This window comes from Lagenorhynchus albirostris, chromosome 5 (genome assembly GCF_949774975.1).
Source record: "Lagenorhynchus albirostris chromosome 5, mLagAlb1.1, whole genome shotgun sequence".
Lineage (NCBI taxonomy): Eukaryota > Metazoa > Chordata > Mammalia > Artiodactyla > Delphinidae > Lagenorhynchus > Lagenorhynchus albirostris.
The window spans coordinates 75,802,167-75,817,467 of NC_083099.1; the positions used below are offsets into that span (position 1 = coordinate 75,802,167).

The following is a 15,301-nucleotide window of genomic DNA, read 5'->3' on the forward strand; positions in this document are numbered from 1 at the left end:
TCATAGACTGAATTGTGTACCTCCCAAATTCATGCTGAAGCCCCAACCCCCAATGTGACTGTATTTGAAGATAAAGCTTGATGGAGGTAATCAGGGTTAAATGAGGTCATAAGGTTGGGTCTCTAAGCCAGTAGAACAAGTGGCCTTATCAGAACTAGAAGGGACAACAGACCTCTCTTCATATGAGCATAGGGGAAAGGCCCTTTGAGGACACAGGGAGAAGGCAGCATCTACAAACAAGGAAGAGAGTCCTCACTGGAAACCGAATTTGCCAGCACCTTGATCATGGACTCCAGCCTCCAGAACTGTGAGAAAATCAATGTGTTGTTTATGCCACCCAGACTGTAGTATTTCTTACGGTAGCCCCAGCAGACTGAGACAGCTTATTGGCTATAACTCTTTGTTCTGTTACTTTGGTGGTTGTGTTAGGATTCTGGTATACCATATTTAACTTATCACAGTCTGCTTTCAAGTGATAGTATACCACTTCTTGATCACATGAGAACCTTACAATAGTCATTCCATTTTCCCCTTCCTGGCCTTTATGCTATTATGGACACATAGTTTACATTTACACACATTACAAGTCACACACACCATTGTTATTGCTTTTGTTTAAGCAATTCAATTATTTCCTTAAAAAAAATTCCTGGACTCTTCATCTTCATCTACTAATTCATTAAATATATGAGCTGCCTTCCACATTATTGTGAATGACGGCTTTCCAAATGTTCCACCATTGCACAATGTAGATCTCCATTTTTCCAGCTTCCAGTAACACTCTCCTCTAACTTCAGCCCCCTTCCAAAGCCAATATGACATATTTTCCTTTTCTGTTGTTCTTTTCTTTCTTTAAAAAAAATTTTGGTCTGGCAGTACCCCAATTCCAGGAAGTAATTTCTGTATTAGCTTTGGTGGAGTAATAAACATACCACACATAATAAGAATTTAAAGAACAAGAGAAATTAAATGATTACATCTTATCTGACAATAAAATTTCTATACCAGCTTTCTATTGGTTGATATTTGTTGTACCTTTTTCCATTCCTTTATTTTCTGTATCATTGCTTTAGACTTGCATCTCTCTTGCACAGTGTATACCTGAATTTTGATTAATAGGGCCAAATGGAAAGTATTTGTATTTTAATTAATGTATTAAATTCATTTGCATTGATTGTGATTAATGATATACTTAGGCTTCTTTCTTTTTGTTTATATTTTCAATTTGCCATGAATTTTCTCTGTTTCTTTTTTTACCTTTTCTCTCTCAAATTGATTAAAATTGCTTTATTCTCCTTACTTTTCTCTACCAGTATTTAAATTATATATTCTATTTCTTTTCTCCCAGTGGCTATCCTTACATTACCCTTAAAAAAGTATATTTTTCTGGGACTTCCCTGGTGGTCCAGTGGTTAAGACTCCATGCTTCCACTGCAGGGGGCACAGGCCTGATCCCTGGTCGGGGAACTAAGATCCTGCATGCCACGTGGTGTGGCCAGAAAAAAAAAAGTATATTTTTCTAACAAAGTCTAAGTTAATTCCTACTTCTATCCTGTTCTTAAGTCAGACAAGGATCTGAGCTTGCTTTACCCTCCCTCAGAATATTCCATTTTGTTTCAAATGGTTATTATTCATGTTATTTGTGCTCAACATTAAATTATATTTAACACAGTATTTTAGTGTTCCTTTTACGTACAATATCTTTTTGCATCTAATTCCTCCCTCCTGGGTTCATTTTTCTTTTTGCAAAACAGCGAGGATTTATGAGTAGTAAAATGTCGAAGTTCTTGTATGTTGAAAATACACTTATTTCACCCTTACTCTTAAATTATAATTTTGCTGGGCCTAGAATTCTTGGTTACAAAGATTTTCCATTAGAACATTGATGCTCTTACTCATTCCCTTTTAGTCTCTGTCATGGTGGGTGAGAAGCCTATTATCAAGCTGTTTGTTATTCCTTTTTAGGTAACCACTTCTTTCTCTCTCTTGACTTTAAGATTTTTTTTTTCTTTTTCTTGATGTTCTCTAGTTTCACTACAATGTTTCTACATTTCCTAGTTTCTGGAAAATTCTGTTATCTATTTGAAAAATGTCTTTTTGCTATCCTTCCCACTCTATCCCAGAATTCTTATTAAAATTATTCTTTATCCCATCTCTTTTATCCCTCTGGTTGTACTCTAGGAGATTCTTCACTTCTGTTTTCTAAATCAGTAATACTCTCTTCATCAGTGTGCATTCTTGTTTTACAGTCACTGTTTCTGTTTTATATATAGTATTCCTCCTTTACCTCTTGGAGGATTTTAAACATCCTTGTTTAAAGGCTCTCTCATACTGCTCTTTATCTGTAAATCCTGTATATTACCCATGCATTTGCCATTTCTGGTGCTTTTCATTTCTTTTTGTTTGTTTTTTGTGGTACACGGGCCTCTCACTGTTGTGGCCTCTCCCGTTGCGGAGCACAGGCTCCGGACGCGCAGGCTCAGCAGCCATGGCTCACAGGCCCAGCCGCTCCACGGCATGTGGGATCCTCCCGGACCGGGGCACGAACCCGTGTCCCCTGCATCGGCAGGCGGACCCCCAACCACTGCGCCACCAGGGAAGCCCCATGGTGCTTTTCATTTCTTTGTGCAGATCCATATTTCCCTGTGATATCATTTCCTTCTACCTAAGGGATTCCATTTAACATTTCTTGCAGTGTGGATCTGCTGGTGAAGAATTATTTTTCAACTTTTTTATGTCAGAAAAAAAAAATCTTTATTTGCCTTCATTTTTGAGGGAGATTTTCATTGGGTATAGAATTCTAGGCTGACAGTTTTCTTTTTATTTTCATTACTCCACTCTGAGGCACCACTGTCTTTTTGCTTGCCTTGTTTTCAATGAGAAATATGCTGTCATTCTTATCTTTGTTCCTCTGTATATAGCATGTATGTTTTTCTCTGACTACTTTTAGGATTTTCTATTTTATCACTGGTTTTGAGCAATGCAATTATGATATACCTTGGTGTAGTTTTCTTCTTAGTTCTTGTGCTTGGATTCTTGGACCTATATGTTTATAGGCTTTATCAAGTTGGAAAAATTTTCAGGCATTATTGTTTTAAATATTTTTATGTCCCCCTTTCCCATTTAGGAACTCCAATTACACGAATATTAGGATGCCTGAAATTGTTCCACAGCTCACTGATACTTTGTTTGTTTAAAAAAAATTTTTTTTTCCTCTGTGTGTTTCATTTGGCATAGTTTCTATTACTATGCTTTCAAGTACACTTATGTTTTCTCCTGAAGTGTCTAATCTACTGTTAATCCTATCCAGGTATTTTTCACCTCACACATTGTAGTTTTCACCTCTAGAAGTTCAACATGTTTTTTTTTCTTTATGTCTTCCATGTCTCTCCTTAATTTTTTGAATGTATGGACATTCATACATAACTGTTTTTATGTCCATGGCTGCTAATTCTAACATGTGTGTCAATTCTTGGTAAGTTTCAATAGATTTTCTCCCTCTTTATGGGTCATATTTTCCTGCTTCTTTGCATGCCTAGTAATTTTTGATTGGATAGCAGACATTGTGAATCACACCTTATTGGCTGCTCAAATTTTATGTATTCCTATAACTACTCTTGAGCTTTGTCCTGGCATGCAGTTAAGTTACTTTGAAAGTCTGATCCTTTTAAGACGTATTAGGCAGAACCAGAGCCTAGTTCTTCTAGGGCTTATTATTTCTCACCACTAAGGTAAGATCCTTCTGAGTTCTCGACCTGATGTCCTGAGAATTTCAGGGCAGTAAGCTTGGGTATTCATAGGGCTCACTTTGTTTCTTGTCTCTCGGGGATCACACTGTCCTTTGTTGTTTGATGTCCAGTGTCTTGAAAATTGTTTCTTATATTTTGTGTGGTTTTTGGTAGTTTCAGGCAGGTATATCTGGTCCTTGCTTCTCTATCTTGGTCAGAGGAGAAGTCTCACATCTTGCTTCCTGACCACAACTTATTCTACTTTATTTAATTACACTTACTATGACCTTTCTTTAACCCCATTGGGACCTCTAGTTCATGGTGCCCTCTACTGTCTCCCAATCTGTTGATACTCTCCTTTCATCACTTTCCTTCCTATGCAGCTTGTATTCCATGATCCATTATTTCAGTAATGCTCTTGCTAATGTTCTCAATTCCCTTGCCCCTCTCTGCTCATTTAACCCAGCTGATTATATGATAGAGGTTCAATATATTTTTTAAATAAATAGATAAATAAATAAGAAAGTAGAGTATATATGTTCATTTCTGATAAACTCTGCCTATATTTCAAAGCTAAACATTAAAAACTGTTTTAGTACTACATCTCTTTTATCAATACAGACAATAATTACATAGAAAATTAGGTTATCCCTTATATATAAATATCATTTTCCCAATTCTACACTATTTAGGATGGATGCTTGTTGATTTTTCTCAGTAAAAGTCATAGATTTCCAGGTTACAATTAAGCCAGTTATAGAAAAACAGAAAGTTTAAGTATGAATGAAATTTAGAGATAAGTTCCTATTACTTTCCAATTTTACAGATGAGGTAGCTGAGGTTTTGAGAAGATAGATGATTTGGCTAAAACGTTTTTCAAAGCTCACACAGCTAGTCAGTAGCAGAATGAGGAGCAAAACCAACTTTCCTGACTCCAACCCGGGGTTCCTTCCTTCCCATTGCATATATTTTCTTGCCCTGGTCTGCTTGTATCCAATACCCTGTGTTTACAGACAATTTGAATGTGGTTTATAGTACAGCTTGCCCTGGCTTCCCAGTGAAACCATTAGCTGCTTAACGATGGAGTAACCATGTGATTTCTAGAACAAGGTCATGTAATCTTATAGCACTACTTATAATAAGAGCAATGTGGCACATGTGTCATGTTCTTGCACTTACATAAAACATCCTTTCAAATATTAGTCAGTGACTCTGCCACAAGGGATTCAATAAGTTCATATCCCTACTGTGTAACACTTTCTGTGTAGAGTCTGATGCCAGATACCAATAGAGAACTCTACAGGTTAGCATATAAATAATGTAATAAATTAAGCCCTAAGATATGAAAAAGCTCATGTCCCTCTAGACTCATCAGGACATTGTATCCTCAAAAACTGATTCCTGAAGTCTAGAAAAAGTTTCACAAGGAACAAGAAGCCTTCTAATCTTTATACTCTGATTGGTCATTGATGCACTGACCCCATATACATAGGGCCTAATAGTCAGGGATGGAGCCTAGTGAAAATTAGGCAGTGGGAGTAACGGAAAGCAAACAATGACTTAAACATGAATAACATTATTTCAATATATATGTTTGAAATTCACACACATGCACATACACACACACACACCTGTTGAGTAGACCAATATTTGAAATGGGTTAGAGCCAAAACGTACATTGTTTGCAACTATGACTTGATGTTACTGCTAATGTAGTCGTTCTGATGTTCACCAAATATTTTTAGTTCTTTGCCTTCTGGACAAATAACTTGATCAGTTTGCTGGCCCCTGTTGGTTTTGTAGAGCCATATGACTACTCCTGGCCATTGCAGTTGAGTCATTTCCAGGCTGGATCATTTAATTTTGGGTTAAGGTCCTTTAGAATTCTATTTCTGTCTGGGAGAGTAATTGGCAATTTTAGAAGCTGATCCATCAGCTAGGCTCCCTGATTCCCTACGATGAATAGAGCCAACCCATTATGAATATGCAGTGTTAGCAAGAAATAAATCTTTGTCGTTCTAAGCCACAGTATTTTCAGAGTTGTTTGTTACCACAGCATAACCTAGCTTGTCCTGACAAAGACATCTGCTTTCATTCTCTTCTCTGAATAGAGAAGATATTGTCTTAGGAATAGATAGTGGTAGGAGTACAGGAACATTGAGAGAGTGGTAAGAAAGATAAAGTTAAGAAAGGGACACAGATGTAAAGGGGCCATTCTAAGACAAATAGAGACATATACAAATTAAATGCAATTTGGGAAGACATACTAGATTTCATTATTGTCATTGTTACTACTACTACCATGATTATTACTATTTTTATTATTAGTTTTTTAAACAACCAGAAGACTACAGCCATTACATGCTATGACTCATCCTTAGTGTTGGATAGAGAAAGAGAGGGAGGAGAGATAATTGTAGCTTTTGGAATCTCTTAGGCTAAAGCAATAGTTATGCATCATACATAGTGTGAATTTTGTTTTTTGAGTATATTTTTTATCTCCCATTTGGACTATACAATTCTTGTAGTTAAGGACCATATTTTATTTTCCTTTTGTGTATTTTGGGAACAGTTCTAAAGCTCAGTAAAATCAAGCTGAAGCCCAGCTTCATTTGCCATCAGGGAATTGGCATCAGATTTCATTGTTGACCATCTCTCGGGCTGACTCACAACAGATGTATCAGTTCTCACATTTTCATTTCCCAGAGCTTTAGGAATGTTTATTGAGAATCATGAGCATGGTGGTGGGGCAGGGCAGTGAGGAGAAGTGCATTTGCAATCAACAATGTCTTTGGAACTGTAGTCCTCCTCATTGGCGACCGACTCAGTGAAGCAAACCAAATGAGAGACATTTTTCACATTTGATTTTTCATAACAATTTTTCATTTTTTTTAGACATGTGAGCTGTTGGGTTTATTCTCTTTATTGCTCCTAGCCCTTGGCACTTTTCCTTTTTCAATATTCCCATTTGCCATTCTTAATTAGAAATTATCTACAGAGCCCCAAAAGTCAAGTGATACATTTAAAAACTCATGGGTGGGTATAAACTCTGTTGAGAGAAGGGTCGGCATTTATCAGAATCCTTTGAATTGTCAGTGTTCAAACCACATGGTAGTTTCCCACACCTGGCTGTGCACCTGGGCTTCTGCTTGCTCCTTTGATTATGGCCTTGGAGATTCTTTGCTAACTTTTCAATTGCTTTCCTTGTTTATCAGTCCTGGCCCTCGATCTCAGATTTTAGCTTTGCTTATCATATGACACACAAACCTGTCTTCTACTCTTGCATTATCCTTAACTCAAGCAGCATGTTTCTTGTTTTTGCAAGTATCACATTATTCTGCAGAACTTCTTCCTACTCCCCAGTGGTACAATGGAGTATTTGCCTACCAGTCTGGTTGCATTAAAAATGGACTGTATTTCTGCACACTGAAAAATTGCACTTGTTCTATACTATGCAATTGTACTCATGGTACCTACTATGTGTTTGGCACTGGTATAGGCAGTGGGGATACAGCAGTGAAAAAAGCAGACAAGAATCCCTGCCCTCATGGAACGTATTCTGTAGCAATGACAAATCCAATTACTAGTATGATTTGACATGGATCCTATAAAACTATACTGGTTCTTTATCTAGCTAATGATCTACATCTACATGTAAGTTTTAATGTTTTTGCATCCTGTCGTTTTAGTTTTAGTTCAAAATTAAACTTTTATCAGGATAGGCCGAAAGATGGTTGACTCATACCAGGTATGAGTCAGAAGCCCCCTCCTGAGCACACGTGTTGAGCCAAGAAAATAGAAAATAACCAGATGTCACATCTGATTTCTCACAGCCACATGGAGAATGTCATTTTGTTTGTCATGCATCGGTTGGCTCCTGGACTAAAACCTGAGCTGCAATGAACTTATTCCATGCCGCCCTTTTCTAGAAGGGCTAACCAATGCCATTTGAGACTAATTTTTCTATATAGCTAAGGAAGACAACTCTCTGGACTTACTTTTACAATGTACCTCTCTAGAAATAAGGCATTGCATTAGATGGGAAGGTATTACACAATGAATAGGAGGGTGAGGGTGTGTGTGTGTGTGTGTGTGTGTGTGTGTGTGTGTGTGTGTGTGTGTGTGTGTGTGTGTACATGTGTATATGTATGCATGCTAGTACCCTGAGCTCCCCTTTCATTTGGCTTCAACCAAAAACTTGTCTCTTGAGGGCAAACTGATGCAGCTGGGAGGAGAAAGCCAGCTTCTCCTTAACTCCCCAGTCTTCTGCCTAAGTTCTATGAGTCCAAAGTGGGGTTTGGGGAGAGGAAGCCACATTTACCTCACAACTGTGACTGAGCCATCTTCCTGCTGCCGGGGACTCAGATCTACGTTGAACATATCTGTTACTTGGGCCCAAGGAACAGATTCTTTATGAGTTAATATCTTAAGCCTCTAGTTTGAATCCCTGTGCCTCTTCACAGGGTCTCCCAGGGCCCCATGCTGTTTTTTGATAAAGAGAACTGGAATTCTTTCTGCCTTTGTACTGGTGACTGGGATTTGTCCCCAACAGGCATGATTGGGAACTATTCTTCCTGTTGCTGAACTTTATCAAGCTGGACTTGAGGGGCTCTGCAGTCTGCTGGGAATCAGGTGAGGTAACCAAAGGGAATTCATATTTTAAGCCTATGAAAGACAAAACACATACTGTACCATACTTCTCAGAATCTGCAAAGCCTCTTTGAGCTTCTAGAGATTTATGAACAGTTATTCCATGAACTCTTGGTTCCTGGACTCGTTTTATACTTGGACCATACCTGTATTTATTTTCAAGAATCTCATCATGTGAACTTTGAGGGATGTCTGGTCACACTACAGGTGAAGTCCCCGTCAGACTGGATGGAATCCAGATTCCTCTAACCTAGGCTAATACCATATCAGAAAGGCTCACTTGGACCCCTGGTGGAGGCTGGGGGAGTAGTCTGGGGCCCACTTGACTTTTGGGGCACATTCCTGGGCACCCTCTTGGCTCCATAGGAGGCATGAAGGCTGGGGGAGAGGCCATCTTACCTGAGAGCCCCTACCTGTTCCCTAGATAAAACCACTCCTCCCCAAGTCTTCATGCTTTTCTGGGGAGTAATGAAGAGAAATTTCTAAGACCTGTGTGTGCTCCTCACAAAACCCTCAACCCTCCCTCTCCTCCAAAACTCACAGCCACATTACCATGATCTGCCTTGAGACCATCTGGCCTAATTTCACTAATCTCTGCATCTCCGATTAGGTCAGTCACCAGAACTCAGATCCTCCCCTCACTTCTTCCCTCATCCCCTGCACTACTTACATCCTTTGAAGCTATATTTTTTCCTCTATAGCATGTGTCATCATCTGTACTTTATAGATTTTACTTATTTATTTGTCTGTATTCCCGTCAGAATGTAAGCTCCATGGGGGCAGGAATTCTTGTCTGGTTTGTTGTTGTCTAGGATAGCACTTGGCACATAGTCGGTATTCAATAAATATTTGCTGAGTGAATAAATGATGTGATGGATATCTAGTATTTATTGAGGGTCACTAATTATTAATAATATTCATTCTCTTGTTTTTTGGATAAATGACCCTCTCATTGATCTCTGAGGATGTATTAGCTTTTCCCATAGTCTCTGATAGTTAAGGGGACCCTCCAGAACCCAAATCGTTGCATTACTTTGGCCATAATCTTTGACAGCCTTCCCCCATGTCAAACATTTGCCAAAGAGACCAATGTGTCCAGTGTAGATATCGATGCTATCTAGCCTCAACCTTCTGGATCCCAACCACCACCCCTACTTGCATATGCTTCTTTCAAAAGACTTAATCCAGGAGAAAACAGTCAGATTTCTGACTATTATAGCCAAATTTGAGGTCTGATGGGAAACTGGCATGTGGCAATGGTCTAAGCAATCATCTTTGTAACACCATCAGACTCACTGTGATAACTACCTTCTCACTTTAATTTCTAAATCATTTATTCCTCAGAAGCTAGAAATGCTGGGTTGATGGCCTCTCCTAGAAGGCTATGCACCTGTCTGGCCCTACTAGCCACCCTGTGCTGAGCCATTAAGCTGGAATGTGATCACTTATATCCTGCAACACCAACCCACCAATGAGACCCTGCAAGGGCCTCCCCCTTTAATGACCTATTCCATCTCTGAGCTTGCTTTGCAGCTTGCCTTGCAGGGTGGACAGACAGTACTTAGATCATTTGTAGTGGTCTGGTTTTGAGGCCCCTATATCAATGGCTCTCCAACAAGTTTGTTGGTTGCCTGTCCCAACAAATAAAGCAATATGTCAGCATCTTCAATGCCAAACGAGAATGAAGGAAGAATCTGGGAAGTACAAAGCTTCCTATTTCCATTGCTAACTTCCGGCGGCCTTGTAGGAACTTAACTGTGTAAATCAATTTAAACACTTGCTCCTCTCAGGGCCAAGAGCCTATGCAAGTCCTCATGAATCTATGAGATACCAGAGCAACGCCTTGAAGGGCCATACTTCTGGGTCACTCTCAGAGTGAGCGTGCCATACCGGTGAAATCTAAACCCTGCTTCTACATGGACTATGTTTCAGTCCCCACTCGCACCCTGGGATCCTTTTACCTTGATTGGTGCCATGGCAACCGCCCACCAGAACTCAGCATAGCCAGATCTAAAAACTTCACACGATGCTTGGGTGTTAGGCCCATTAAAAGGTCACCATTGCCAGGCAACAGAATCTCTGGACATCCTTACAAATAGAGTAACACACCTTATTCCACCATCCCGGAAACTCAAAGGCAGATACATAGAGACCCCCTCCCCCATCACTGCTATGTTTCCCTGTGGCTACCGCTATCCGTGACCAGACACACCCACAGCAGGCCTGGCTATATGATCACACCACTAGCACCCCTGATGGTTATTAGTAAGGCTGGATACAGCACCTGTGCTGTGAAAACTCCCTCCCGGGCCAGGACGGGCTTGCAGAGCTAGCATAAATAAGGTTCATGGGACAGATCTGAGATCCAGCTGTGTATCTGCCCTGAACCCCTGTCTTGGGATTCGACTATTAACAAAGCACACCTAAAAGCAGAATGGAGTCAGAGCCAGAGCAGCTCCTTTAAGGAGTGGAGGGAGGGAGGGCTGCTGCACCATCGGATGGCCCAACACAAGTAGGAGGAAGGTGTGTGAGCGGTGTTCCTTGAGCCACTTGGTCACCAGAACTACAATCTTACCCTTGTCTTCTGGCTGCACTCGCGGTTTTCTAAACTTGTCTTCCTTTTTGGATTATGAATTTGGAATTTATTTAAAGGGCTCACATCCTCATAAAATCATTTTTCCTGGGCTTCAACACCTTTCCTGTGCATGTATATTTGTGTATACATAGGTACACACCCACGCACACGCACACACAGTTGAATTACGTCTGCATCTCTTCTCATGGCTTTTCTAATACAGATGCAACTAATTGAATCCTCTGCATGCCACCGCATCTCCTCCAACCCAACCTGTTTTCTTATATGCTCAATCCTTGTGTTGCAGTGGGCATGAACTATATATTTTTAAGAAACAGTCATTTTTATAGCATACTTTGGAGTCTAAAGCTCAGCAAAAACACATTCATACCAGATCTTTCAACAATATGGAATTTCTTATCATCCAAGTTTTATGATCCTCATAAATTCAATTTGTTAGAGTCCACATGTGGAATATCTACGGCAGATGCTAGATCCTATACCACCCCCTTGTTACCATGCTTTGGGGGCTGCCAATGCACAACCTGGTGCGTGCTCAGAGCTACAGAGTAGAGCTTCTTCCGTATCCCACTCTCCTCTCCAGGTAAGTTTTCTTTCCTAATGATGCCTGTTTTATGTTGACGCTAAAATAGTTCATTAATTAGCTTTCTTTGAGCACACAGAGAATTAAAATGGGGAGATGCTCACACGGGTTTATGACCTACATCTAGAATACACTTCAGTGTTGACTATTCTATAATTTACAAAGTGATTCTAATATATGCCATGTTCTTTGAGGATAGGATTATTTCTAACTCATTTTCATAGCCTGTTCAGTGGCTCTTACAGTGTCTGGTACACACTAAGTACTTATTAAGTACTTATTGAATAAATGAGTGGTCCCAACGGCAGTACAGGAGGAAAATGTCAGAATACCAATGGGTTGAGAGACAGATGAGGGCAGTTTTAGAAATGAAACTTCTAAAACCTTGGGCTCTTCGATGGTCAAAAACATGTATGGAAGCTGATGGGAAACAGCTCCTTGTAACCCCTGGGTCCTCGTCTGTGAGATTCAGTGAGGGACCTTACTCTCTCACTATGAGGAATCAGTGCAGGACTGGAGAAAATAACAGAAAGGCAAGTACTGGAAAACAGGATTTTATGTTTCATGTCCATGATTTTTTTTTGGTATATTTAAATACCCGAGAAAGTGATTCATCAGTCATCAGATTTAACAAAATCCACTCTCCTTTCGCTACGTGCTTTAGTGTTACAGGAAACTTTCAATTATCTCGACTAATGGCATGGAAGCAAAGGTACACGTAATCAAATACCATCTCTATTTGCCTTTGGAAAGTATTAGGTCTGCTTTTCCCCCAGCAGGTTTGCTTTCATAATGATTAGTTCTAGCTTGGGCTAATATTAAAATGAGTTAGCATTTTCTCTGTACAATACCTGGTAGAAGAGAAAGTGTTTATGGTAGAGCAAACTCATGCAGGGCTTAGTATTTGTCACAGTTAATCACCCACATGTATAATCTACTTGCAGCAAGTGGGATTTTGAACAGAGCAAAGGCAAAGAGCAACTACATGTCCTGGATTTTAATGGCCTGGTGTAGAGGCCCCAGGAGAAAGCTACAGCTCATGTTATGAAGAGTGCGAGTAGAAGAAGAACACTGGACTAGGAGTAAAGCAACTGGGGTTCTCATCCTTGATGCCCTATGCAGGCCACATAACCTCTTTGTGTCTCAATTATTTTACCTACAAAATGTAATAATGGCATCTGTAAATATCTACCTAACAGGTTAACTGCCAAAAGAGAGTAGTGAGGAAAGGGCTTGTAAACGTATTAAATGCTAGGAAAATGCAAGGCATTGATAGACAAGCAATGAAATATTGTCACCGTCTTTTCATGACCTGTCCTTTGCCCTAACTCCTCAATGCTTGGGGTCTTGGGCTGTCGCTTCTGAAACTTACCCCAGTTTTAAAAAAAAAGTCACATTTCTTAAGGATCCTGCTCTTCCAGGAATAGCTACTTTGATAAAGTTCATGGAACCTAATGAATAGATAGATATATCCTTTCTCAGGATTTTAGCAGAGATCTTCCAGCTATAATACTTAACCTAGTGGCTCTCAAAGGGAGGTCCCTGGACCACCAGCAGCAGCAGCAGCACCCGGGGATGCAGATTCTTGGATCCACCCCAGACCTACTGAATCACAAACTCTGAGAGTTGAGTCCAGCAATCTGTGTTTTAACAAGAGCTCCAGCTGATTCTGGTGTACACTCAAGTTTGAGAACCACTGACTCAGCTCAAAGGAAATAAAAGGAAAGCTAGGAATTGGGCTCTTGGACATGCTACTGAGAAACCTTTATTTCTCTGAAGGAGGTAGGGGAAGACTTAGGGGACTTTTCAAATCATACTGCACAGTCGTGTGTGTGTGTGTGTGTGTGTGTGTGTGTGTGTGTGTGTGTGTGTGTGTGTGTGTGTGTGTGTGTGTGTGTGTAACATGATGGCCGAGAACATAATTTTCTCAGGGATGTCTTTTTCCCAACCACCTTACCTAAAAATGCATCACCCCTCCCCTAGCACTCCCCACTTCCCTTTCTTGATACACTTTTCTTTGTAGCATTTATCACCTTCTGATATGCTGATATTTACCTATGTATTCGTTTATCGTGTTTCCCCCAGGCGGAATGTTCACTCCATGAGGGCACTCTACTTTTTCACTGCTGTGTCGCCAGCTCTGAGAACTGTGCACGGTCCCTAGTGGACACTCAATAAATATTTGTTGAATTAGTGAGTGAATGAATGACTACTGAACTTGGGAGATGAGAAAATACTGGGTCAGACCAAAACACTGAAACACCTGCAAGCACTCTTCTTACAGCACGGGAGCCTTGCCTCTCTGTTCTTGCTTTGGGCTCTGAAATAAGTCTGCAAACAAGGCTCGGGTAACTGCCATCCTCAAGGGTTCCATTCACTATGCTGTTTGATTATCGTTACAAAGTGTGCTGTCTGGCTTTTCCTAGGCTGGGGATAGTGTGCTGGTTGGTCAATACGTTCATAGGGCCGGCTGCGGTTAGGGGGCAGTTTCTGGGTATGCAAGAGACTGGAGGGTGACCTAGTAGGGAAAAGGCAGTCTAAGAATAGAAATCTACTGAGTTCTAGGCCTCGTGCTGCCCCTAACTTGCTATATGGTCTTAAGCAAACTGCTTAGCATTTCTGGGTCTCAGTTTCATCTGTGGATCTCAAGGATCTCCAAGGTCCCTTCCAGTTATAATTATATAACCATGCAAGTGTTCCTTGATTAATGCCTGTCTCCTCCACTGGTAAGCTCTGTGAGAAGAGGGGCTGAGTCTATATTTGCCCACCTAGCTCATAATGCCCAGCACTTAGGGACACTCAAATATTTTCTGAGTGAGCAAATCCCTGTGAGAACTGAATGGGGATCTCAGCCTCATCAGACTGTGCTCTACAAAAATAAGTCCCAGGTATGAGGATGTGGGTTGCAAAACCCTGACCTGGAAGGGATCTCCAATCACAGGAAGAGCAGGATGCTGGCTCTGCCACACGCCACCACCCCCAGGGCACACAGAGGTTGCAAAATTCATCAAAGACCATGACAAGGTACAAGGGAGAGCCCAGGCTGGGCACTGGCCATCAGCCCTGTGGTCCAAAAGCATGGGTTTGGGGATCAGAGATCTGAATTTGAATCACAGATCTGCTATTATCTAGCTTTATGACTCTGTACAAGTTATTTGCTTCTCTCAGCTTCAGCCTCTTCATCTGGAAAATGAAGACAGTACTGCCTGCCTCTCAGGATGGCTCTGAAAACTAGAGGAGCTGATGTCTATCAAGTGCCTTCCCAGCATCTGGTGTGAGAAGGGTGCTCAGTATACGGAAGGCTCCTTGTCTGGTCCTGCCTTCTCTGCCCCTTACAACGTTTCTAACAAAGCCTCCTGTCCCAAAGAACTGGCCCAAGTTGGTTACTGGCTCATGAGAGTGCCCTGGCCAGTCTGGCTGAAGGGGGATAAAGACTGGAATCAAAAGTGCTTCTCAAAATATCTACCTTTGGAAATACATATTTTTATTTGCTTCTAGTTTGCTGAGATTTTGAAATTTGTTGCTTGCTCTAACTTGATATCAAAAGGTGCAACTTTGTAAATAAAGTTTAACAACCGGTAATCACTTGAACATGCTGACTCTTATCACTGAACAGAACGAACTAGAACTTGACCTCTCTTTTTGGCTGCCTTTGTCTCTCCTTCTGCCTTGCCCTTTCTCTGGCCGAGGGAATTATCCTCCTGTTCCTGCCCTGCCCCCTCCACTTTCCCCCATCACACTCAT

The 15,301-nt window shown here is 40.8% G+C and overlaps 1 protein-coding gene across 1 annotated transcript in view; it reads right to left on the reverse strand.

Moving 5' to 3' along the window:
* KALRN (kalirin RhoGEF kinase) overlaps window positions 1–15,301 on the reverse strand; it is a 513,398-nt gene that overhangs the window by 37,562 nt on the left and 460,535 nt on the right. The window lies entirely within an intron of this gene.